The sequence below is a fragment of the Mixophyes fleayi genome, chromosome 7 (genome assembly GCF_038048845.1).
Source record: "Mixophyes fleayi isolate aMixFle1 chromosome 7, aMixFle1.hap1, whole genome shotgun sequence".
NCBI lineage: Eukaryota > Metazoa > Chordata > Amphibia > Anura > Limnodynastidae > Mixophyes > Mixophyes fleayi.
This window is the reverse complement of record NC_134408.1, coordinates 123,351,912-123,378,099: the sequence shown is the minus strand read 5'-3', so window position 1 is coordinate 123,378,099 and position 26,188 is coordinate 123,351,912. Positions and strand designations below refer to the sequence as shown.

The 26,188-nt window shown below is 39.9% G+C and overlaps 1 protein-coding gene across 5 annotated transcripts in view; it reads right to left on the bottom strand.

Moving 5' to 3' along the window:
• Positions 1-26,188, bottom strand: part of WIPF1 (WAS/WASL interacting protein family member 1) — a 69,776-nt gene that overhangs the window by 30,358 nt on the left and 13,230 nt on the right. Inside the window, exon 1 of one of the 5 annotated variants that reach the window (XM_075180599.1) lies at positions 23,041-23,083. The exons of 3 other annotated variants lie outside the window; for them this stretch is intronic. The gene's annotated coding sequence lies outside the window, so the exon portion shown is untranslated. Of the gene's footprint in view, positions 1-22,785; positions 22,988-23,040; positions 23,084-26,188 lie in introns of those variants that run through there. One more of the 5 variants, XM_075180600.1, reaches the window with a different exon arrangement.

Sequence of the window (26,188 nt, the reverse complement as noted above, 5' to 3'; positions counted from 1 at the left end):
GTGCAGGCCAGGGGCAAGCCCTGATTGGCTCTATTAGTGACTGCTCTATTAACCTGCAGGAGTGTGTTCAACCTGTGATTGGTTCAGCTGGGTATTTAAGGCAATGAGGTCTGCTGCCTCATTGCCGGTTATAGCTTCTGTGCTCCAGTCTGCTGACCTGCTTGTTCCAGTTCCTGTATCCTGTATCTACGTTTGACTTCCCGTGTATGACCCTTGGCTTCGTATTGGACTTCGCTTGTGTTTCCTGTGACCCTGATCCTTGGCTTGTTTACCCGTTCTGCTACTTTGCCTGTGACCTCTGACCTCAGCTTGTTCATCATTACTGTTACCTGCTGCCGGCCTTTGACCTCTGCGTGGACCTGACTCTTCTTGCCTGGGTTCTCCCCAGCCGGTACACACTTCACGACCCTCTGTCAGTCTGCAGCCCAGTCTGTCCCCACCATCAGGGGCTCCAGTGAACACCTGACTGGCAGAGTAGACTCCGGGTTGTGTTGTGCCGGCTGGAGGGGTTCCTAACAGCTAGAGTTAGATTGGTTGCTTCAAATTGCTACATACTAACGCATTAGCATACCTCCCAACTGTCCCAGCATAGGCGGGAGTCACAATTTTAATGACGGTCCTGCCAGTCAGGGCTTTTGTTCGGAAGTATGTCCTCCTGCTCACCACTGCTCCGCACAGTAAGGTAGAGCATATTTACCAACTTTTAACTTTTTCCGTCTGGGAGATCCCAGAGGGAAGGTAAAGTGGGAGGACAGAAGGGGCGGGGCATGACAAATTGTGTCATTTAGCCCCATCCCCACAACAACGCGAAGGCATAGTTTTGCTGCGGGGTAAAATCAAAATGACGCAACTCACATCATGAAGGTTCCCATCCTGCCCACTTCACTAAGAAGTGGGCATTATGTGGGAGAATTGCCTGCTCTCCAGGGAGTTCAGAAGACCTACCCGGAATTCAGGAGTCTCTGGGACAATTCGGGAGAGTGGTCAAGCATGAAGTAGGGGTGTATTTAGCGTTAGACACTGCCCAACTGTTCCTATCGTAAGGGGCAAACTTTTGCACTCTTGCAGACGTGACCATATTGTCCCACAAATCTGTGCACTTACATGTAAAACCATTAGCATTTGTGCAAAAGTAGACATATAAAAGTGATTTTGCACTGAGGATTTGCACATTTGCATAATAATGAATGACCCTGTGTATTTGTCATGCCCAAGCATAGACAGTGACTCAGACAGCAGTTTTATACTAATCATAATTGTTAACGGTACATAAGTACTTTGTATGCTTATTTACACTGCATAGTTTTCACATTGTTGATAGTCGGCATTCAAGTTGTTTTTCAATGTGTTTAGTATGATTTATTTCAATGTGGTTTTACATGCACTTAGAATATACAGCTCATGCTAATTGTAAATGCAGCTTATTCAATATATTGTGCTGTATTGTCAGTTTGATTTTTCTTCAGATAAGCAGTGATCAACAGACGGAACCCTAATGTCCAAAAGATTAAACAATATTGACTTTTTTTCAATGCATTAGAAAATGGTGTGATTATAGGAGTAGGATTTCAATTAGGCTTATTTACTAACACAGATAGAAAACGGCAAAGTGCAGTAACCCATGGCAACCAATAAGCAATGAATCAGTCAAGTGCAAGGTATAATAATGTAAGCAAGGTTAGGGAATTTAGACTATAAGCTCCTATGGGGCAAGGACTGATGTGAGTGAGTTCTCTGTACAGCGCTGCGGAATTAGTAGCGCTATATAAATAGCTGATGATGATGAATGTCAAGGAAGCTTTCTGAAATATCTTCAGATTAAATAAAAAGGATTCAGTTAATTGTATTCAAGTACAGACAATTTACATTAAGTCACAACCAGTTTCACTTGGACAACAAAATTTGATGTATTTTCTAATTAGAAAATGTTCTGCCATCAAGTTATAATTTGTCGTTTTATTTTACGGTCTCTTTAACAGCTGCTTCCCAGAATGTGAGCTTGTGGTTTAAAATTTGCTATTAAGTAATTTCTCGGATTTATATTTAAAGTGTATAATTCATGCTTTGCCATACATGAAAAAAAAATGGAAGCGTAATTCCTTAATAGAGGCTCATTGTCTATGCGGCGGTCGTCGTGAATATAGTCAGAAAGAGGAATGCAGAGATTAATAGGTCTCTTAAAGTTCAGCCATTCTCCTTTAACAATTCTACTATTCAGTAGTCTACAGCATATAATACTAAGAGGATGAAAAAATATGGTACAATCTTTCTCTAACCCTATTGAGCGTTGGTCAGAGAATATACTTACAAGACACAAATACACTGCCTTTCAATAAAGCATAGATTAGTCAGATAATATAATCATTGTTACATTATAAGTGGCACATATTTTTAGAATACTGTAAATTGGCGCAGTTCTTATCTGAGAGATTGTAATTAAAGAAGAACTGTATCCAGAACTAAAATTATACTTTGGCTTCTAGCAGAACCATAGGGATCTTATGTCTGGCACCCCAGCCATTTGTAAAATATTCACTCATGAGTGTCTAAACAAATTGTAAGGGATTGGCGCAGCGCGGTGGCTTAGTGGTTAGCACTTCTGTCTCACAGCACTGGAGTCATGAGTTTGATTCCCGACCATGGCCTTATCTGCGTTTGTATGTTCTTCCCGTGTTTGCGTGGGTTTTCTCCTACACTCCAAAAACATACTGATAGGTAAATTGGCTGCTATCAAATTGACACTAGTCTGTGTGTGTATGTAAGGGAATTTCGACTGTAAAGAGAACGCAATCACTGATGTGAGTTCTCTGTACAGCGCTGCGGAATTAGTGGCGCTAAATAAATAAATGATGATGATAACGACTCTGCACCAGGTCCTGTGTGTCTGTATTTTTTCCCCATTTTGTTAATGAAGACCAGTATTTTCTAGAGCTCAGAACCATTGTGTAAATACAACAAGAAATATCACCAAGTGAGACTAAATGCAGTACAAGGTTTGCTGACGACAAACTGAGAACATTAATTAACAAGGAAAGAAATAAACAGAAAACAATTTACTGTTTTAGCTGTGTAACACTGTTAGTAGTGTAGGATAACCAGAAATAATACTTTAAAATGTGTTATGACTATAAGTGCTATAGTTCAAAGTTAAAAGGGAACTAAAGCCAAAAATAAAAAGTGACTATGTTAATAGTCATCACGAATCAGTCACTTACTTTTGCTAATAGTTAAAGGTCAAGTTAATGTTAGCCTGCTGTCGAGAATTTTCTATGTTTAGTTTTTGTTTGCTTACTTTTGATGATGTCAGTTTTTCCCCCGGGAAAACTTGTATACTCAGTGCAGTGATGGCGCTAGTTCGAAATGCCCCCCTTTCGCATTGCACCCAATCCCGGCTGCCTCTTATCTTAGCAGACAGGAGGCATCCTCTGCTTCTCATTGGTAGTTAGGTTGGCTGTGACATCATAGCCAAGCGCCACTCTCCTATCTCAGGTCCTTCTGACATGTTGAAGAAGCAGCCGGCAGCTTATTAACTGTGGAGCTGCGTCTCCTCCATGTCATCAGGGGCACCGCGGGCAGGAAAATCTTAGCACCTTCATCACACTGCTCCCACCTTCATCACACTGCTCCCACCTTCATCACACTGCTCCCACCTTCATCACACTGCTACCACCTTCATCACACTGCTCCCACCTTCATCACACTGCTCCCACCTTCATCACACTGCTCCCACCTTCATCACACTGCTCCCACCTTCATCACACTGCTCCCACCTTCATCACACTGCTACAACCTTCATCACACTGCTCCCACCTTCATCACACTGCTCCCACCTTCACCACACTGCTCCCACCTTCATCACACTGCTCCCACCTTCATCACACTGCTACAACCTTCATCACACTGCTACAACCTTCATCACACTGCTCCCACCTTCATCACACTGCTACAACCTTCATCACACTGCTCCCACCTTCATCACACTGCTCCCACCTTCACCACACTGCTACAACCTTCATCACACTGCTCCCACCTTCATCACACTGTTACAACCTTCATCACATTGCTCACACCTTCATCACACTGCTCACACCTTCATCACCATGCTACCACCTTCATCACCCTGCTACCACCTTCATCACACTGCTCCCACCTTCATCACACTGCTACAACCTTCATCACACTGCTCCCACCTTCATCACACTGCTCCCACCTTCATCACACTGCTACAACCTTCATCACACTGCTCCCACCTTCATCACACTGCTCCCACCTTCACCACACTGCTCCCACCTTCATCACACTGCTACAACCTTCATCACACTGCTCCCACCTTCATCACACTGCTCCCACCTTCATCACACTGCTCCCACCTTCATCACACTGCTCCCACCTTCATCACACTGCTACAACCTTCATCACACTGCTACAACCTTCATCACACTGCTCCCACCTTCATCACACTGCTACAACCTTCATCACACTGCTACAACCTTCATCACACTGCTCCCACCTTTATCACACTGCTCCCACCTTCATCACACTGCTCCCACCTTCATCACACTGCTCCCACCTTCATCACACTGCTCCCACCTTCATCACACTGCTACAACCTTCATCACACTGCTACAACCTTCATCACACTGCTCCCACCTTCATCACACTGCTCCCACCTTCATCACACTGCTCCCACCTTCATCACACTGCTACAACCTTCATCACATTGCTACCACCTTCATCACATTGCTCACACCTTCATCACACTGCTCCCACCTTCATCACACTGCTCCCACCTTCATCACACTGCTACAACCTTCATCACACTGCTCCCACCTTCATCACACTGCTCCCACCTTCATCACACTGCTCCCACCTTCATCACACTGCTCCACCTTCATCACACTGCTACAACCTTCATCACACTGCTACAACCTTCATCACACTGCTACAACCTTCATCACACTGCTCCCACCTTCATCACACTGCTCCCACCTTCATCACACTGCTCCCACCTTCATCACACTGCTACCACCTTCATCACACTGCTCCCACCTTCATCACACTGCTCCCACCTTCACCACACTGCTCCCACCTTCATCACACTGCTCCCACCTTCATCACACTGCTCCCACCTTCATCACACTGCTACAACCTTCATCACATTGCTACCACCTTCATCACACTGCTCACACCTTCATCACCCTGCTACCACCTTCATCACACTGGTGTTTCCTTCCCAAAGACTCAAATTAGCCTCTTAGGAACATTTTAAAGGAAAGAAAAATTCAGGTGGCTCAGTGACCCAGACCAAGGTAGCCCATTATGGGACCGGCCTGGGAGGGTGCAGATGCCTCAGCCTGCCCCGACTGCGGGGGCATTAAACATATTGGATAAGTGATATTATGTCACTCATTCAGTGACTCAGTGACTATACTAAAGCAACAGTATATCAAACTATTATTCACACTTGCCTACTCTCCCGGAATTTCTGTGAGGCTCCCGGGAGAGCAGGCATTCTCCCGGACGTGATGGAGGTGGGGCTTAGTGACGCAATTTTATGTTGGGGGTCAGCCAAGAAATCCCTGTCGCTCCACCCTCGAGGACCCACACCTGTTCAGAAGAGGCCACTGCTCTGCCCTTCTGCATTGACAGCCCCCTTCACCTCTGGGCACCCATAGTGCACCTCTTGTAGTATGAAGTGCAGTGACCAATTATGTTCAAAACTATTTCAATATATTAATTGTGTCCAGAAACAATATTTAAGGTGCCAAACAATTACTAATAGCATTATAGTGTCTAAATAAGTGATTCAAAGTGCCATGTCAAGAACATGATTGCTGTGCCACACAATTGCAAAATGATTAGAATGTCCCAAAACATGTAGGATACCAAGACCATTTTTATTGATCTATATAGGAACGAACATAAGTGGTGGTTCTGTAGTGCGACCAAGAAAAGGTCAGAAGACGTTCTAGCCAATACATTGAAAAATAAGACTGACCACATTTTCAGGGAATGCAAGGAAATGACTCCCAAACAGCAGTATCTGCAACTTTAATGCTGAGTACACATACACACTACAGAAAATTTATCCCGATGCCATATCTGTAATGAGATTACCAATGACTGGAAAAAAAAAGTACTGATCAGCATGCCGATTCATGTGTACACACTGTAGATGTTTTAAAAGCTTTACATCTTTTAAACGCTTTACCCGCAGATCTGTGCTCTTCATCTGTCATAACCATCTGAGGGAAAAGATCATGACTCTGTAAACTCTATGGAGATCCTAATCCTACAGAATTGGAAGGACATCGTCCCTTCGTTGAACGAGATTTTTAGTCTGGCTTAAAAAAATCGTTCAACGATACAATGGGCTTTGGAACAATAGTTGTTCATCGTTGCAGGGTACACACTACTGTGATATCAGGCCAACCGGTCTTTTATCGTCTCCTTGGTTTGATAATCGGTTGAATACACAGTAGTGTATACCCAGCCTTACTCTCTGGGAACATGTAAGCAATTGCCTTATTACATTCCTTGGACAATAATAACTTCTTTAGTTACACTTAGCCTCGTGGTCCCCTCATCGGCAATTATTACTACGTTTTTTATGTTTTGGCCATTTAAGAGTAAGAGGCTGCAGTACTGACTGAGAAGGTGAGATAGGCAGCTTTCATTATACTAAATTGTGAGCAGTCAGTTTACTTTATATATTATTCATTTATAAATATATACTACACCATATAGTTATTAATCCACATAAATCTGATGTAATAAATATATTTTGCCAAAATAAATTCGGCAAGTATGACATAGTGAAATTTGTTTGTTATAGTCAATGGGCAATCCTGTATTGTTCTACTAACATTTTAAAACAGTACATTCTAGAATATACATATGTAAATAAAATAAATTGAACATTCCACTATAATATTTATGAGAAATCATATCTTTATATATAGTTAAATTAAATATATAAGGGAAATGAACTAGAGGGCGGTGAGAAAATTAATTAAATGGGAGAGGGATGGTGAAAAATTAATTATGGGGGAGGAACCTATGTCTTTACACAGACAGTATTTTGTTCCGAAAGCAGGGCCATTTGGGAGCTTCTGTCCCCCACCTACTCTGCAATGCAGGAGAGCCCAAAGGGTAAGCAACGTGCAGTAAACAGCGGTTCCATGTGGCATTACAAGGAAATATGGAGTGGACTGGAGGAGGACTAGCAACTATTAAATCCTTGCAATGCCCCTGAAGGATCTTACCATGATCCCTCTGTATTCAAACATTTGGAAACCCCCTTCTAGAAATCCTGCGGCAGCCTCTGAATCATGACTGCTACTTTTGCCTTTTAACTACTGACAGCAGTTTAACTAGTGTGTAATCTACAGCCAGACTTTCCTTTACAGGGTGTCAACTGATATATGGTCTGCACTACATAGATATTTTTACCAGTTGCACAAAATATTCTGCTGTTGAAATGCAAACAGACATCAAAAGTGACTATCCCACCACAAAAAAACTAAGGATCTCATGGATTTTAGTCAAACCTGGATAATCTCTTAACTAGAACACTTCTGCACTCTTTTCTATAGCTGTGAAGAGACAAGGGGTATCTACTAAACTGTGGGTTTGAATAGGTGGAGATGTTGCCTATAGCAACCAATCAGATTCTAGCTGTCATTTTGTAGAATGTACTAAACAAATGAAAGCTATAATCTGATTGGTTACTATAGGCAACATCTCTACTTTTTCAAACCTGCAGTTTAGTAAATATACCACCCAGATGTTTTGGGTCTCGTAACTGACCATCATTAATAATAAGTACTTTCCACTATCTCTGCTTTCTATGTAATAAACACAATTGGGCCTGATTCATTAAGGAACTTAAATTAAGGAGTTTCTTATTTAAGTCTCCTGGACAAAACCATGTTACAATGCAAGGGGTGCAAATGATTTTTTTGTTTTGCACATAGGTTAAATACTGACTGTTTTTTCATGTAGTACACAAATATCAACTTTAAATTTCAGTGTACAAATAAGCTATCAAGTATTTATGTGTTACATGAAAAAACAGTCAGTATTTAACTTATGTGCAAAACAGAAAACTAATTTTCACCCCTTGCATTGTAACATGGTTTTGTCCAGGAGACTGAAATAAGAAACTTCTTAATTTAAGTTCCTTAATGAATCAGGCCCAATTGTGTTCATTTTGTGATGACAACATACAGACAGACCAAAACAAGTTATCATTTTGATGAAAGTCAATATTAACCTTTCTTTAGTCCTCCATCTGATCTTTTGTTTCATAGGCTGCAACCAAACAAAAGTTCATCATTGCATCATTACAAGACAAATTCAAATTTTCTGTTGTAGCTTTGCCACATAATAAATTTGAACAGGTTAATAATGGATTAGTAAGAGTTGAAATTTTTACTGGAAAAAAATTATATAGAGAATATTTTTAAAAAATATAAAACGGTTTTGCAAGTAATTTTCTGCCTCATGGGCATTAATATGTAACAGCCAGAACATATGTCCCTAAGTTCACTCCAGGTGACACAGAAAATTATCTTTAAGGTTTGTAGTTTGAAAACCTAACCTTCTGTTATTTAACCCCGAGTCTGCACCTGGCAATATGTCTGTTGACTCCAGACACCCAAAAAAATCAGTTTCTACATTTTGAATTATAATAGAAAACAAAAAAAGAAAATACCTTTAAAAATATGATCTTCGCTCTTGCATTTTTAGAAGGAGGTGCATATCTATCTGTCTGTCTATCTATACATCTATCTGTCTATCTATCTATCTATCTATCTATCTATCTATCTCATATCTATCTATCTCATATCTATATATCTATCTATCTATCTATCTATCTATCTATCTATCTCATATCTATCTGTCTGTCTATCTATCTGTCTATCTATCTATCTATCTTTCTATCTATCTCATATCCATCTATCTCTCTCATATCTATCTATCTCATATCTATCTATCTCATATCTATCTATCTCATATCTATCTGTCTATCTATCTATCTATACATCTATCTATCTATCTCATATCCATCTATCTCTCTCATATCTATCTCATATCTATCTATCTCATATCTATCTATCTCATATCTATCTATCTATCTCATATCTATCTATCTCATATCTATCTATCTATCTATCTATCTATCTATCTATCTATCTATCTCATATCTATCTATCTCATATCTATCTATCTATCTATATGTTTAGGTAGCTAGGGACTTTTGCACAATTTACATAAATGTATTTATTTTACATAAATGTATTTAGACACATTAACTAAAAGGGGTGAATTTATTATATATAGTTACATATAAAACTTGACTTTCAACTGCATTTTAATACATCTGTGAACATGTGCCAGGCTGTAAACCCTGCAAGACGCCTCTGAAAAGTCATATTTATTGTATAATAATAATCACATTTAATTATGGTTGCTTTTATATTCAGTTAACTTTTAAATCATTGTCTCATATTGAAATACAGTAATTTCACATGGGCAAAACACAGTATGGGCATACCTACCAATAGCCTAGATTTTCAGGGTCTAAATTGAATGGTGATGTTTTGCCCACAAATGTTGGTAGGTATGGGTGTGGCCTACTAGATTGGGGCATTTTCACAACAGGTCCATTTTTGACTAATTTTTCTTATTCAGGTATATTGAGAAATGCATTTTGTCCTGAGTACAAACCATTTCACCTTTCAAAATATCAGTGGAAAGGGGTAGGAGCTATACAAAGAAATAACCAATCTCCGCTAACAGTCAGATCAATGAAAATGCTTCTGCATTCTCTGAAAATAGATGAGAGATATTTGAGCCTCATTGAGAGACATCATTTTAATTCCTCACTGAATTGGGTGACTGAACCAATCATATGGAAGTGAAGTTTGAAAAATGTATCCATTCCTACTATGATCTGGAGCTGTTTAAGTCCATACCGCCTCAGACCAGGGTACTTTGTTTGATCAGATACACAGACTGTCTAGATCACTTACCAGAGAACTCCTCAGGGTATATTCTCAAGATGCTCCATGTCTACCATATCAAAGAGCAGATTATAAGAAAAATTAAACACTTCCATAAATCAAAAGACCTCTGGCAAACACTATAGCTGCTTCTGCACCGGTCTCTGGGTACTGCAGACAGATGCAGAAGCTTTCTACCAATAACTGCAGACTTGAGGAATTTAGGGGATTTACAGCATAGCAGACTGCACAACATAACAGCAAACTACAAATTATTAACTCACCCAAGTACATTATCAAGATGCAGTGTTCCTGGGTAGTCATCCTGTGTCAGGTAGAACACAACATCTCTTCCTGTGGCAGAGCCCCAAGCTCTTCCTAATGAGATGCTATAAATCCAAATTGTTACAATCCTCAAGCTAAAGAAGCACCCCTCACTGAGTCAGAATCATCACCCTATTAAACTCAGACTTCAGTTCATGCTAAATAAGTAGCAACTAAACTAATCCTATCCTTCCAAATCTTGATAACAAATGTTCAAGTATGCTTTATCCAGGCCAGAAATGCTCCCAAAACATTCCTTGATCCTTTTTTCTAACCAAGAACATACCAATGTTGCTCTAATTCCTAGATGCAGAGAAGTCATGTGACAACTTACAATGACCCTACATTATTATTATTATTACCATTTATTTATATAGCGCCACTAATTCCGCAGCGCTGTACAGAGAACTCACACACATCAGTCCCTGCCCCATTGGGGCTTACAGTCTAAATTCCCTAACACAAACACACACACACACACACACACACACACACACACACACACAGTCACAGACAGACATACACGGGTCAATTTGTTAGCAGCCAATTAACCTACCAGTATGTTTTTGAAGTCTGGGAGGAAACCGGAGCACCTGGAGGAAACCCATGCAAACATTAGGAGAACATACAAACTCCTCACAGATAAGGCCATGGTCGGGAATTGAACTCATGACCCCAGTGCTGTAAGGCAGAAGTGCTAACCACTTAGCCACCGTACTGCCCCTACATGAAGCAAGTACCACATTTGGTTTTGGTGTTATAGCCCCCAAGACATATTCATTTGTCCTCTATCTCCACTACTCTTTGCTTTATCAATGGAACCCCTGGCTGAGATAATAAGGAACTCTAAGTTGATTCAGGGCCCTTCCTTAGACGGTGTGACTCATATGTCTTGTTTTTCTGCTGATGATGTCTTACTTGCCATCACCAGTCCATTGACTTGTTTGCCTGCCCTTCACTGATCGTAGTACTGTGCTGTTTCTTATAACAAACTAAACACTACAAATAGAGGGGTCCCTCCTATTTACTTATCGTCTTCCTTCCTCATAGCTCTAACAATATCTTTCCCATACACATAGCAAGATAAATAAATTAAATATTTGGGAATTTTTATCCCAGGTAGTATCAATCTCCAACACAGACTTAATTACAGTCAATTACCCACAAGAATCATATGCTGTATTCATGAAGTCTCCTGGATGGGATAGATTTTGGTGGTTAAAATAATGGTCCTCCACTAGTTTAAGTGGGGTCCCATGGACCACCACCACCCTTCTAACCTGGACATATAATCAGCCACGATCTATGCACTGAAGAAATGGGATATTGCCAATAGCTCCCTGTCACTATTGTGATGGTCTATCCTAAAATCTGAAAAGTACTTGTTAGGTAATTCAAGGAAAGATAGAGGCAGGAAGTACAAAAAATGAGAATTTATTAGGAATACATTGAAAACATCCAGAGTAACTTATGATCAGATACAGAAGAAACATAGCTTACAATTGATTACTGAACCCAGAACAAAGTCTCTAATAATGGTAGTCTCAGACAGCTGTGGTAAATAAGGATCTTCAGAGACAATGGCAGACTGTAGTACTTAAAACAGTATAATAAGAGTTCTGATAGTAATCAACAGTATTCACAGATAATGTCTTGGAAATGGGGAATATCCAATATTCCTGATCATGCAAAGGTAGCAAAAGTCCTAGTACAACTGTGAGGAGCCCAGAGCCCATCAGTACAGTATCAGTAGGCAGAGTGATTTAGAAGGATTTGATTCCTAGCCAGCAGACAAAAGTTTCATATAAGCAATTCTATGTTCAAGCTGCAGTGCTCACAGAATCAACAGGCAGAGTGTGGTAGAAAGATTTCCTTCCTCGCCAGTAGATAATTGTTTTATATAAGCTGTTCTATGTTCAAGCTGTAGTACTCACAGCGGGATTCAAAGTAAACTGGATGCCAAAAAGCTTGGAGTAGTAGTGCTGTTTGCCAAGGTACAGAGCCAGAGTTGAAGCAGGAACTATACTGAAGAATCTCAGAAAGCAGGCTGTTCAGGGGTCCAAGGTCCTGAGTAACTTATATCACTGACAAATATTGCATAGCACAGACAGTCCCAATATTCTAACAGTACTCTAGGTAAAAAGGTTTCCAGCAAATCACAGAAGGCAAACAAACAAGAGGTTAAGGTATTTTGATGAAAGAGGAAGATACACTTCAGGAGCCTGATTTCTGTAATCTTGGCTTGATTGTTTACTCAGAGATGACCTGTTGTAACAAACAAGCAATCAGCACTTTTTATTGCCAAGATAAGAGCTCCAAGGATCATAGAAGCCTGGCTAAAATTCTTTTGTCTAGAAAGGACCACTTGAGTCAATCCAAATCTAGTGTATAATCCTTATGGGAAACATAATGGATAAGAGCAATACTTTCTATAATCCATGTTTGAGAAGACAACTATATAAATTTGTAATCAATGGGAATGACCAGATGATATGTGTCAAAAATGTTTACAGGCCCCATAAGGAACCTATAAGGATAATGTACCTCCCCAAGAAATCAAAATAACTTAATCGTGCTTCATATGTATGTGTGAGAGATGTTTAGTGAAATTAATGCCATATCTCTGCTATGTTCCAGAACAAAGTTATAATATATTTGCAGAATCCATTACTAGAGCTGTTCAAAAGGGCAATAAAGCAGTTGTGAAACAGATTAGCACACCTCTTTAAGTAATGTTACAGAAGAGGGTGTTTGTGCAAGGAATAAAGTATAAAAGTTAGCTATGTCTGCTTTAATAAGTTTGTGATTGCAGCTTGTTGTAAGTCCGGGAGTAACTGAAGGTTTAGCAAAATGCTGCTTCATGGGCTTGTATATCCGCCAGGTCAAAAGTTGGAATTGCGATTTCAGACCCAGCGCATTTGATTTTGACGCTTTGATGGGCGGACTGGCCTTTTGTAAATTGCAAGCACATCAAACCATCAAAAATGTGCTGTTTTGAAAAAACCACACTATATAAATCTAACCCCAGATCTCATTAACAACCATTGCAATTTTGGACTAGACAGATAAAAGTTAACTGCTGATTGGTTGCTGTGGTTCAGTGCAAATGGTGTCCCTAACTGCAATGTTAGTTAATTAACTGTAATTAGTACATCAATAAGGCACATATTGGGCCTGATTTTGAGTTAGGAGCCAAGCAAAAAAAAAGAGCAAATTTGCACCATGGCTAAACCATGTTGCATTAAAGGGGGCGGTAAATTTAAAATGTAGGGACAGATTTATAGTTGGGATAGGGTATATCCTACCTAGATCAACATTAATTTCAGTGTAAAAATAAAGCTATCAAGTATATGTGTGCTACATGAAAAACAGCCAGTATTTTCCTTGTGTGCAAAAAAATAAGTCAATTTGTACCCCTTGCATTGTAACATGTTTTGTCCAGGTGCAAATTTGCTCATTTTCTTTGCTTTGATCCTAAGATCAAAATCAGGCCCATTGTGTTCATGCTTCAAAACTGATGACACATGGACGTGCAAGAGATAAAAAGTTAGACAGTCAGAGTATTAGCATGTTAACAGGAAGAGAGTATTTTAGTTTGGCCACTACTGTGTGTGTATACGTAGGCAAGTTTGAAGTGGGAGAGGCTAGGCCAACATGTAGTCAAACATTAACAAAAGCATAGAGTAGTGGTGTGAAGCTCCTGTTAATCTGATGTAGTACACATTTGGTGTTAAATGTACCTTTATATGAAACAAAGTTCATACATTCAACTTGTTGTAAGATAAATATTTCACAATAGTGAAAAAGTATCTCCAATGAAAAAGCAGTTTGAGATTTCTGAGTAAGAAGCAAAGTACAGTGGAACAATGAACAATAATCTGTAAATATATATTTTAAATTTAGCTATTTTTATAACATGATGTTGAAACACATTTATTTTTAGTGTAGGATGATTAAAAGCCAGTTTGCAGAGTTGCTGTTATTCATTTCCTTTAAAGAACACATGTTTTTCTGTGTCAGCCTCAGGTTTGCATGTCAGATTATGTTACTGAAGAATATGTCTCAAGTTTACAAGTTACAATAAGTTACTGAAGGTGTAATTGTACTTTACAAAATATGTTACATGTTGCCATGGGTTACAGATAAGTTTACATTTTCTGAGACAACATAAATGCCTCTAACTGTGTTGTCCAGTGACCTCACGCACTGGACACATAACAATATAAATAAAGTATTTTGTATGATAGCACTGTCCCTTTAAATTAAGAGTTGTCTAAATTCTAACTAACCCAATGGTGAATGGAACATTATCTGGTATAAACTTAAGAATTTTTGATCCCTACACTAAATAACCTTCAGTGTTAACAGGACTTTTATAAAAATGGATGATGACTCAAACTGTAAAGATGATAAGCATTAATGTTATGAATATCCTTTGTTTACTGCTCACTGAGTAGTAAAACGACCCCTATACTTAGATCATTAAGTTCATTCACCAGAAGCTAATACTACATTTTTAGAAAGAAGACAAAACGCCTGACACAAAGTCCTGACAATACATATAATATATTAATTTAACATGCAATGAATAGACATTAAGTCATCCTGTTGTGAAAGTGTTTTGGCTGTGTTGCACATACATGCATGGTGAATATAAGCAATAGTTCCATATTACACTGTATATAGATTTTAAAGACTTCCTAAAAAAATAATTTCTATGTTATTGTATATACTGTTAATTAGGATATAGATAATGGAGGTTCCCTATATTTACAAATAATTAAAATAAAGCTTCTTACAATCTATCTAAGGAGATTCAGTTAACATAAATTGTGGAGGACAATCATGGTTGCCAGCAGCTATCTTAAGATTTCTACAAAGACTAGGGGGTATATTTACTAAACGGCGGGTTTTATAAAGTTGAGATGTTGCCTATAGCAACCAATCAGATTCTAGCTGTCATTTTGTAGAATGTACTTAATATATGACAGATAGAATCTGATTGGTTGCTATAGGCAACATCTCCACTTTTTCAAACCTGCAGTTTAGTAAATCTAGCCCTAGGTCATCATTTATTTCTCCGTCTTCCATTGTCTCTCTTCAAAGCAACCAGAACACACCACTGGAAGCTGCTTTAAGATTAGGGACTAATAATGATTCTGGTTTATAGTAACCAAGCAAACTGTCTGCACCAGCTACAATTTTTACTCTACTACATTAGGTATCAAGTGTTCCCCACACTTTTTAGATTGTTTCATGTCATTATATATATATGCATATTTTTAATTATGATCCCCTCCATGTACTGTGCTGGCCAATATGTCCGTATTTTATAAATAAAGGATAATAATAATAATCTATGCTTTTATATTAGAACGGAACCTTGGGCATTAACGTCCCATTAACTTTATTTGAACAAACAATATGTATAAAGGTACATAAAACCAACCTGGTTGTGCTGGAAAAAAAATGCTATCATATTAAAAGATCCAATCCTTACATTGTAATACACCACGGTAGCATGAAAGAGAGCAAATGTAAAGAGATTCAAGTTACTGGTAATAGGAAAAGCTAAACAGAAATGTGACCAATTTCCAAAGCATCACATCTACAATATGTACTAGTAATTTGCGCAATTACTGACCACATTAGAGATCTGTATAAAATGTTCCTTCCATGACATCCTCTTATTATTAACATTTATTTATATAGCGGCACTGATTCCGTAGCTCTGTACAGAGAACTCATCATCATCATTTATTTATATAGCGCCAGCCAGTCCATTGCCCCATTGGGGCTTACAGTCTAAATTCTGTAACACACACACAGACACAGACTAGGGTCAATTTGTTAGCAGCCAATTAACCTACCAGTGTGGGAGGAAACCCACGCAAACACGGGAAGAACATACAAACTCCTCACAGATAAGGCCATGGTCAGGAATTGAACTCATGACCCCAGTGCTGTAAGGCAGAAGTGCTAACCACTAAGCCACCGTGCTGCCTCGTATGGATACAAATCAATTTATATATCATATTGTGTAATTAATGTCCTCCCAATCCATCTCCCCAAACAAGTCAATTGCCAATCAATACTGTGTTACTGAAAGTCGCTGGATATAAAAACAAGAACAGTTTTTGGATGGAGTTATCTTTTAATGAAGATCTGTCACTGGGTGGAGGTTATTTCTACTTTACTGAACTTTAATTGAAATTTAACACAAAAATTGCTACCCCACCCCTTCCTGGAGAGGATCCCGGCAGTAGATTAACTAGCATGATAATCAGTCTGCTAGCATGCTAAATCTCACTGTGTCTTGCTCGCATATAATATATGTCAGCATCATAGACGAATAGGAAGTGCTGAGAGCACTAACATACAGTGGAGTTGATGGGCTGCATGGATTATCATGCTAGGCTTGTTTGTTAATAGATCCTTGCCTGGGTGACAGGAGTGGGGGTTACCCTGAGGTTCCATTCACAAATGTAACACTTAAAGAGATTAAAACTAACAGTCCAGAGATATGGATGACACAGAGCCCCTTTGCATCCCTATTCCCTGCAGTGGTTTAACTTAATTTGTGCATCAGACAATCAGTTTAACGATAGTAACAAGCAGTTAAAAGACAATTAACCAACAATACTGTTAAACTGGTAAAGATGATGGACTGTAATAGCACAGGTATCATCATCATTTATATAGCGCCACTAATTCTGCAGCGCTGTACAGAGAACTCACTCACATCAGACCCTGCCCCAATGGAGCTTACAGTCTACAGTTCCCTAACACACACACACACACACACTAGGCTCAATTTGATAGCAGCCAATTAAACTAGTAGTATGCTTTTTGGGAGGAAACCAGAGTGCTTGGAGAACACCCACGCAAACATGGGGAGAACATACAAACTTCTCACAGATAAGGTGATGGTCGGGAATTGAACTCATGACTCCACTGATGTTAGGCAGAAATGTTAACCACTAATCCACCGTGCTGCGCATAGATATGCATTGCATCCATTCGTTACCTAGGCTACCTGCTCCATTGATTTCCTAAACTACCGCCAATGAACTCCCGAACATAAGTAAAAATGCAAGTAGCAACTGCATGCCAACATTTGATATGTGGATTTCCCTGGAGTTTGTGCTTGCTTTTTTAATGCAAAATAACCACCAGTTGGTAAAAGGCCTATTTTGCCCCCAAATATGGCATAAAGGAATTGTAACTGTGCTGTACTTTCAAGTTCTATCATAGATATTAGGTTATTATTTAGGCTACAGCACATTCGTTCTATTGTCACAGTTTTACTAAAAAGCCTGTATTACACTGCCGCCTATCACACTTATTTTGTATGATTTGGCAGCAGAAGATACAAAGTCAGTGGATCTCCAGCTGTTGTGGAACTAGAGGCGCCCAGCAAGTGCTGTGGGAGACTACATCTGTAGTGGCACTACAAAACCCAGCATGCCTCAGCCTCTGTTTATGCAGTCACTGTGGAACTGAAAGACCACCACATGTACCGAAACCTGGGACTTATTGTTGTGGAAAGCCAAAAGTTGCTTAAACATGGTCTATGGAAACACCGAAGCTGGGTACATGGGTTTATCCCTCATCCACTCCACACAATAACAATGAGCACAAACAATTGTCTTCTAAAAAACTAGGAAAAAGCAGAACTCTGACTCCGCCATTACTGGACTGTCAAGTTACAGGTCTAAAGTCCAAGCGGAACTTCTACTTTCACATATTTCTTTACCAGAGAAATCAGCCAAAGGAAGTGGTGTGCTGAAACTGTAAAATATAATGGCCAAATAAGAAGACTTGCCTCAGTTATATAAATAGATCTTGATTTAATTAAAGATAAAAAAAAAACTATCTAAACCTTCTATAGAGTGTACTCAAATACTAAAATATATACAAAAATATTTTTATATCCCACAATCCACAATTCATCCTTGCCCAGAAATTTAGATGTGCAACACAAAATTGTTTACCCTTTGTAACTGGAAAGGGAAATTCAAATTGAAATCTTACAGTCTACAGAAGTATTTAGGGTTTGTTCACACGTAGCCTCCTTTTTTTTTGACTACTCACTTGTTAATAAACTATTATGAAGCAAACTAATATAGGACGATAAAGAACCGATAGTGCAATCACCACCATTGTGTGATAAAATTGTATATTTAAAATTTTAGGAGACAGCACTCTTAATCACATGCCTTAACACCCGCTACCGATACCACAGACTGTTTCGATAAAAGCACAACACCCAAAAAGCACAATAAAAAATGCATTAAAAATGCACCACTGAAGCATATTTTTCCATGCTCATTTATTATTATTATCATATCTTTATAAAGCACTGACAAATTACACAGCGCTGGACGATGGGGGGGGATCATGGCACAAATGACATACACTGACATGAAAGAGAAGGTAAAGGTGGCCCTGCCCAAATGAGTTTACAATCTGAGAGGTGATACAAAAGTTAGCTGAATAACAATTGTAGATGCTGGTGGGGAAAGTGTGTGTGGCTATTGTAAGGCAGCAGCATAATCAGCTGTCAGTAATAGAGCAGCTATTGGTCACTGCCATTTCTGTCTACTGCTGGTTTGGAATGGTTAGAATGAGGAGATACAGTGGAAGGTGGAGACATGCAACATGAACCAGTCCATACTTGCCCACTCCCCTGAAATATCTGGGAGACTCCCGGAAATGCAGAGCATTCTCCCGCATCCTTCCCATTTCCTAGTGAAGTTGGCAAGATGGCAGCCTCCATGATGCGATTTGTGGTGAACCGCGTCGCTTAGGCTCTGCCGCCCGCAGCAAAATGACGCTCTTGCATCATTGTGGCCGGTGGTAGTCAACATATCGATGCTGACTACCCCGACAAGACTTACTCCGACGTCTTTACACCGAAGGGCTCCTTCCCGACGAGGCTGCAGGATGACCGATGCGCCCACCGACTGCAAGCAATCACGATGAATAAAGAAGCCGGCGCGACTTGATGACGTCACTGGGAACCGCAACGCTGTTAACGGTGCAGTTAAGTGGGTAATGCAAATATATGGCCATGGACAATGTACTTTATAAAGCGTGGTACATTGTCTATGGCCGCATACTTACATTACCCCCTTAACAGCACCGATAACAGCATCGCGGTTCAAAGTGACGTCATCAAGTTGCGCCGGCTTCTTCAATCATCGCGATTGCTTGCAGTCGGTGGGCACATCAGTCGCCCTGCAGCCTCGTCGGGAAGGAGCCCTTCGGTGTGAAGATGTCGGGGGAAGTCTTGTCGGAATAATCAACATCATTATTCCGTACCCCACCCATTGTGGCATTGGGGTGGGTTAAAATAATGCTCCGCACCCCCTTCCATCCTCACACCCCACCATCCCGGAGGGGAGACTTAAAAAGTTGGTAAGTTTTACCCATTATGTCAGTGCATACATGTGTACGAGCCCTTAAATGTATTTTATAATAGTTATATGACCGAATGAAGAATATTCAATAAAAAAAAATCAGCAAAACGATTAAAGTACTAATCGCACAACAGATAATGTTAAAGCAGCATATTGTATTAAGAACACAACTCACAACTCACAATTCTCAGATACTTCCCATTTTTACTTCTGCTATAACTAAGCAATTACAGTGTCTGAAAAAAAAAATCTAACGTAATTTCTATAGGGAAATAACTCGCTTGATGAAATGTTGTTAATTTAAGAGGCAACATACGGAAATCACAGAGAATTTCCCTACATGAACAGTAAAGCATTATTTTACTAATAATCCAGAAGTTAAAGTGCACATATTACAACATAAATAATGCTTTATTTAAAAAAAAAAAGAAACATGTTTAGATAGACGGGTAGGTACTAAAATAGTTGCAACTGCCTTTTCTATTTGCTCCTCAAAGCATTATGGCAGAGAGACATCTTTGTTTTTACACTCTTAGGGGAGATTAAATTCAAGGTAGACAGTTTAAAAAATGCATGATAATAAAAATAAAATGAACATTTGTTGAAGAAACAGCAAACACTTGATTTACATAGTATATAATCGAAATGGCACCACCATGCTGCTTACAGGAACACACACATAGGCTCAGGATTAACATGGGTCCTATTATTATTTTGCAAATTTCAATCCCAATTCCAGAATTTCCGTCAGTCAGCTCTGCCCTATCAGAGTTAGACCTGCCAGTCTGGAAATGCTGTCATGTCGCCAGGCTCTCACCAGCAGGGCCGCAATCAGGGGGGTACAGCCAGTACTGTTGTGAGGGGCCCTGACAGACTAGGGGACCCGGACAGAACTCTCCATCTGTCCAGGCTCCTTGGAATGTCCAGGCCCCTCAGTCTGCACCTTCTTCTTCTCCGCGATGCTACAGCTCCGCCTCCCAGGCTCTGATAGGCTGGGTGCGCGGCGTGGTGAAGTCATCACTGCGTGGCACACTCCCAGTGTATCAGTGACTGGTAGCTGCAGCATCGCTGAGGAGAAGGTAAGTTAATTAGGTATTCATTTTTGGGGGGGGAGAGAAGGGGACCTTAACTGTGGAGAGGAGAGATGGGGACCTCAATTGTGGAGAGGAGGGGGGAAAAGGGGACATTAACTGTGGTTGGGGGGGAGAGGGGGACCTTAACTGTGATTGGGAGGGCTTTTACTTTGGGGGAGAGGAACATTTACTGTGATGAGGGAGTGGGGGTGGGGGTGGGGAATGTACTGTGATGAGGGATCCCCTATGTATGGCGAAGAGTGAGGGGGGCACATGTATGGGAAGGGGGGGGGGGCTGCCAGATTAATTAGTACTGGGCCCCACAGTTTCTGATGACAGCCCTGCTCACCAGTAAGACACTGAGGGGCATATTCAATTGTTGGCGTTGCATGTAAAAGTAACGCGGCGTGCGCACTATTACCGTCATTACGGTAATAGTGCGCTCAAATACCATTATTACGGTAACTTTCACGCTGAGTTTCAGCTCGCTGGCTTAGTATTACCGTAATAACGGTAATACTTTTAATGCTGCAGGAAACTGCAAAAATTGAATATGCCCCTGACATGACAACAGATTATATAAAACAGTATATAGTTTGAGAAGAAAAATGTTTTAATACTGGTATAGTAACAGATCATATGTGGTCTTACAGACATCTGGAATGACCACAAAAGTAAATAGTACCAAGTTTGTAATTTTTTTGGGCCAAAAGTTTGATTATTGTGATGTAAGGGGCTGGTTAGACACAGGGCTTTCAGTGCTAAATGCAAACTTACCACAACAATGTGACGTTTTCACAATGTTTCCTATGACAGACCAACATTTTGCAAAATGTTGCACAAAACCTCTTTGCAGATGAACGTTATAAAGTGGAATGGAGTTGTGTACCAGCCTAGGAGCATGGTGCTCAAATATGCATAACTCCGTAAAATAAGATGTCCTGACCCTCTCTAATTTTACAGTCTGTAAGTGATTTGCAGACCACACTATAGCACAATTTATATGCAAAATTCTGCATATGTATATTTCATATTTTGCAATTTTCCACGTAAAGTCATTGCATTTACTATCATTTTGTGGACTTTTCAAGTAAAAACTCCATCAATATATAGTACAGTATTACTAAATGGGTAACATATAAATAAAAGCACTGAAACTATTAGTGCTATTATATAAATGCTTAGGCTATGTTCGAATGGGTCTCTTTTTACCAGCATCAAAGCGGCCAGTAGTATATTTAGAATTATTGATTACAAGAGCTATTATTATTGACCAAGTCTACTACAATCTCATTACTTATTTACTGAAAACACCGCAAAACTACATAAAACAATTCTACCAATATAGTACAAGCTCTTAAACCAGACCAACAAGAAAAACATAGGAGAATAGGTGAAAATAACGAAATACATGCTCACTTATTTAATCGTTGTACTAGACTTAGGAAACCTTCGCTCTTCAATTCTTTGTAACTTGTAGTACCACAAGGCGTATAAATCCACGGGTTGCTTGTATCTATTTATACTGTACCAAGCCTGCAAAGCAGCACAAATCTTTCTATATCCCAGTTATATGAAAGGTGCATTGATATCTTGTCTGCTTACTGAACAATTACAACATGCCTTAAAAAGACAGAGAAACAATGAATGTCGGTGACTAACCGGTTATTTCCTAAAACACATCTGCTATATCAATTCAATGATTGGCAGGATATTTATAGGAGTTTATTGTTAAAAAGCTAAAGCACTTATTGTGCTCACCTGATTTGTAGGTCTGTCCACATGTACCAAAGAAATGAGGGTCACCCAATGCATCATATCTCTCTGATAGTGTTCTATAGTAACATGCACTCATCTAGATGACATGTGCATTCCACAAGCAACTAATGCATGTACTGTATATAGTATAAGTTATATGGAGTTGCTTTACTGAAGGAATAAGCCACACTGTTACTGTACCTACTGATGAGCATCATGGGAGGTGTAATTCAGCCAAGCAGCCCATCCCTTCTCGAACACAATACCAGACATCTTAAACTACATTCTGGTTCTCCACTCAATCCTTTCAGCATCTTTACAAGAAGGAAGAACTCACTTGGAAGCAAAATTGTTCTTGCCACCAGATAGAAACATTTTGTGGCACCTTGTAAAGTTTCCGCAAATTATTTTTATTTTCGAAAAGAAAAAAAGATTTATTAAAAGACAAACACCAACCTGAGTTCTGACTGCGAGTCAGTTACAGCCGAATGTAAGTTCCTCTTAAATCATTTAAGTAGTTCATTTCCTGTAAACACTGCACATGACGGCAAACTTCCTCTTCACTGCACTATAGGTATCAGGCTTTTTTCTGCCGCACTCAGTGATATTATAAGTGTGTCAGACACCTGTCTAATGCAGATGCTTTACTAGCTTCGAAAAATTAACGGACCATCATCAAAAAGCTTTAAATCCAAGTCCATGTGAGTGCACAGCATTAAGTCAGCAGAGATAAGGTGACCACTGTCTTCCTCAAAACTGCAGTCTGTTATTTTGGTTGTAGTGTTTTTGCTTACACGTTATGCGTTATTATGTTGACCTGTTATGCCTTAATGATAATGATTTCCCTCTTTTTTGTTTTTTTAGGTGGGGTTTGTATTGAGATCTTTTTCTCTGCAAAATTAGCAAATTCAGGATTCTCCGGGACTTCCCTTCACCTTATCACAAGGTGTCAGCATTAGAAAACGTTACTGGCTGGCTGGGTGGTAAAGGGAGGTCCCGAAAAATTCGGGCTATATTCAATTCACCTTAGATGGTCTTAGACTTACGTGCCCACTCTCCAGGCATGGCCGGGAGACTCCTAACTTCTGGGTACGTATGTCTCCCAGACTCCCGGGTAAGCAAGCCACTCTCCCACATCCTGCCCATTTCCTAAGGAAGTGGGCAGGATGGAGGCTGTGAATCGCGTCATTTTGGCTCCATCCCCAGTGACAAAGCGACACTTTTGCGTCATTGCATCCCAGGGCAAAATTACACCATATGTCGCGTTCCATTCCCCTCCATCCTCACACTACACCTCCCCTCCAAGGATCTCCAAGAGGGAAAGAGTGAAAAGTTGGTAAGTATGGTCTTAGGTGGATAGTGTCTTTAAGGTTTTTGTTTTCCATTTTGACTACGATGAATAAAGAAATAGGAAAATAAGATTTTATTTTAAATAAACTTTATATGAAAACTTTGTATGTCTCATTAAGTATTTTTACTTTTTTGGTACAATAGAAAGGGGACCCTTTAGGGACCCATATCATTAAACTGAGGCCACTCGAGTGGCAAAGTTGCCACTCAGAGGTCGCATTCTTGTTAATCACCCCAGCCCCTACAACCTAGGGTGGGCCAACACTTCTTAGCACATGACTTGTAGCCTCTGGGATTGGGACATACTGGTTTCTGTGATATCCTCCCAACCATAGAGGCCCCAGCCCTGACCTGATCAGCCTGGGGCTATTGTTCACCAGAACAAGAGAAACCTATGTTAGTGGTCTCCCTGTTATAGTTGAAACCAAACTAGGCTAGCTAGCGCTGGGGCGGGTTGAGGATTTTATATTTTCACGCCGTACATTGTACATGAGAACAACCGATTTTGTGTGTATTGGACGAAACCTGACCTCTACCTGCCCTGGTCCAGAATTTGCAATCATTTGCAAGGAGGGGGGAGGGGGGGGGTCTCTCCACACTTTTATCTCACTGCAATAAAGTCTCTCTGCAAAATGAAAGTATATTTTTTTCAGTGCACTGTGTCTATGCTGTATTTTGCTAGAAACACCTTTACTCTGATCAACTCCTTTCCTCTTCCTGGACAAACTTATGTTGCTCTTTAAATGTGGCCAGCTTGCTCCATAAAACTATGCACCCCAGTAGAAATCTGGGTGCACTTGGACAAATTGAGGGGCATATGGAGCTGCCATTTTATGCGTTGGAAATTACCGTATTTATCGGCGTATAACACGCACTTTTTTCCCCCTGAAAATAGGGGGCAAATGATGTATGCGTGTTATACGCCGATATAATGTTAAGAAGCCATGTTTTTACCATATACACCGCCGATATACCGGTAATATTCCGTACATACCGCACAGCAGCGTGGATCAGTAGCAGCGTGTGGAGTGTGAGGCAATCAGTAGGCAACGGCAAGCCGCGCCTTCCTCACGTCTAATTCTCGCGGCCATCGGAGCGTAACCACGGCAACGCTCTGCACTGCGAGAGTTCGCTGTCTGAGGTAGGAGAACTTGTACCCGTCAGGTACAAGTAAAGTAGTGAAGTAAAGTGGGGTTTTGTGTACGGCGCAACAACGAACTAACAATTAAACAGATAAAATACAGTATATAGTCATTTTAAAATAATTATATAAAGTGCTAACATGCTAATTTCCATATGTGAAAAACTGGTGATACAATAGTGCCAGCATGCTGGATCCAATATGTGCAAGTAATAAATATTACTGTATGTGCTGAAAATATTCTAAAATTATTTCTATAATATATATATATTTAACAAAGTGCTAGTGTATTACATAGATGTTGTGCAGCAGTGTGCACAGATTTAAAGGAGACCAGAATGGCAAAATAAATCTTCCTGAAATTTCCCTCTTAAAATGAAGATGCGTGTTATACGCCTGTGCGTGTTATACGCCGATAAATACGGTAGTTCAAATGTTTGGAGCACTGCTACACAAGATATTAAGAAAATGTGTTTTAGTAGATATAAACATGGTGCTCCAAAGTACTGTAATACTCCTTGTCTAGAAGACTATATACAAAGCATTCTGGATAAAAGGTCACACAACCTACTGGACCCTCTTCAGTCAGGCTTTCATTCCCAATATTACACAGAGACCACCTAAAGTTGTAAATTATTTGATCACTGCTAAATCTAAAGGCCGGTATTCTCTTCTAATTCTCCTGGATCTCTCTACTGCATTTGACACTGTTGACCACTTTCTTCTTATACCAATCCCTAGGAATTCTTCTATCCTATCCTGGTACTCATCCAAACTATTTAATTGCGCTGTTAGTGTTCATTTCTCCTGATCTACCTTCTCTCCGCTTCCTTTTTCAGTTGGTGTACCACACGGCTCTGTCCTCTGCTCTATCTACACCACTTCTCTTGGAATACTAATAAGCTCATTTGGATTTCAGTATCATCTCTATGCGGATGATACCCAAATTTCTCTATCCTCTCCGGATCTCTCACCCTCTGTGTTAGCCCGCATTACTCTATGGGCTAGATTTACTAAGCTGCGGGTTTGAAAAAGTGGGGATGTTGCCTATAGCAACCAATCAGATTCTAGCTTTCATTTATTTAGTGCATTCTACAAAATGACAGCTGGAAT